Consider the following 1,756-nt stretch of genomic DNA (forward strand, 5'->3'; position numbering starts at 1 on the left):
TCAGAATGCTTATCCAACTACATAAATATGAATGTGAGCCCTACATTCAGGCATAAATAAATCTCTATTCCTGGAGTTTTCTTTTGCATGTTGTCAGCTAGGAAATCAAATTATCCATTTATTTGTTTTGTGCTACTGAAGCAAGGCAAGACATGGGAGGGTGAAGATGAGAATACAGACATTAATTTTCTATATTCATTCTTCCTAAAGAATAATAAACTTTAGCTGAAAACTCACCAAGAATTGAATTATTCCAACAGAATACAGGAATTTTTCTCTCTTTATGGTGACCAAATCCTCACTGTGCTTCACAGGTGTTGGCTGTGAAGTTGTTATCTCCCAGAATGTACCACAGGATAAGACTTCTGGCAACTAAAGCTCAATTCTCTGTCTCACCATGTTTGTGCTGGCGAGGCAGGGAGTGTTGTGTGTGAGTGGGTGGCAGGAAATGTGAAGGATGAGCTGTCAAGGAGTTCGGTGTGAGTGGGCTGCCTTCATGTCCCTGAATTTTGTCTGTCCATATAGCAGCTTTATTTGATCCTGCAGCATTATGCCAACCTTTGACAACTGGCACTGAGCCCTCAAGGGAACAGGAGCAAGGTATAATCAGAGCAGTTTATATTTTCTATTTCCAGCCTACCCCAAGCATTGGAAGATCGCACTGTCATGTATATGGTTCTTCTGGGGAATTATTTGCATCTTTTGGGGAATCTGTGTGGGTGCAGCCATTCTCTGCACCTCCTAAGGAATAGGGGAGGAAGACAGTCTGCTTTTAATTGTCCATGTGAAAGCCTGTCATCTGGAGGGGATGCTAGAACACACAAAAATAATGAGTCTTAACACACAGTAGGCTTTCCATGTAGCTATCAGCAGCACAACCTCTCTGTGTACATTTCAAACACCAAATGCAAACTAGTAGATTAAATAATGAGAAAGCAAAGGTGGATAATTTTAAAGTCATATCAATTGCTCTATAAATGTCTGTTATCCTCAGTGAGGCTTATGTGTAACTGCAAAATGCCACACATTGTGGCAGTGTTTGTTTGTTTCATTCTGCAAAGGCCAATCCTCAAGGCAAGACAAATGACAGGTGAGTAGATCCTGGTGGCCAAATATTTGCCAAAAGTAAAATCAATCTTTTTTCCTTCTCTCACACTTTCTTTCCTTCTTTTCTGCCACAGTTCACTTTAAAGCTAAGCAGGAGCTAGAAGAAATGTCCCTTAACTCCTGTGGCCCTGTTCAGGCCGTGTAATGCCTGCTGCAATAGGTCAGGCCCTCAGCTCTTCTAGGAACCCTTGTTGATTTATGTGGCCAATAACACAGTCCACAACAACTCCCCAAATGCTGCTTTTGAATCATTATCAAAAGGTGAGTCATGGCAACCATCCTGTCCCTGATCTCCCCTCAGAAGGTGAGATTCTTCCTTGGAAGAATCAGATTTTATTCCTTCAGCATCTCCATCTGCTCCCTCATGTAATGCAGGATCCCATTTCACATGCCTCCAGGCCGAGCAGAACACTGGAGACTGCTTTTCACTGGCTCTGTGGCAAAGGAGAAGATGATTCCAGAAGTCTTTACCCTCCCTCATTTTAGTGCTGCCCAATTCCCAAACCATTTTACAGAAAGCAAAACAGGAATTTGGTTCAAACTTATTTAGTTCAGATGGAGTTCTGCTGCATGTGCAGTAGCAGGCTGAGAGGTGGGAACACATCCAGAAGTGTCACCAGGTCACTGGGGTCTGAGCTGGAGCAATGGC

The 1,756-nt window shown here is 42.8% G+C and overlaps 1 long non-coding RNA gene across 1 annotated transcript; it reads left to right on the top strand.

The window, feature by feature from the left end:
* The first annotated feature begins 222 nt into the window (after positions 1–222).
* On the top strand, positions 223–1,325 carry LOC135301374 (uncharacterized). The gene is made up of 3 exons (XR_010363135.1): positions 223–600; positions 1,037–1,090; positions 1,182–1,325. It is a non-coding gene; the product is annotated as an uncharacterized LOC135301374 (long non-coding RNA).
* The last annotated feature ends 431 nt before the right edge of the window (positions 1,326–1,756 follow it).

Source organism: Passer domesticus, chromosome 5 (genome assembly GCF_036417665.1).
Source record: "Passer domesticus isolate bPasDom1 chromosome 5, bPasDom1.hap1, whole genome shotgun sequence".
Taxonomy (NCBI): domain Eukaryota; kingdom Metazoa; phylum Chordata; class Aves; order Passeriformes; family Passeridae; genus Passer; species Passer domesticus.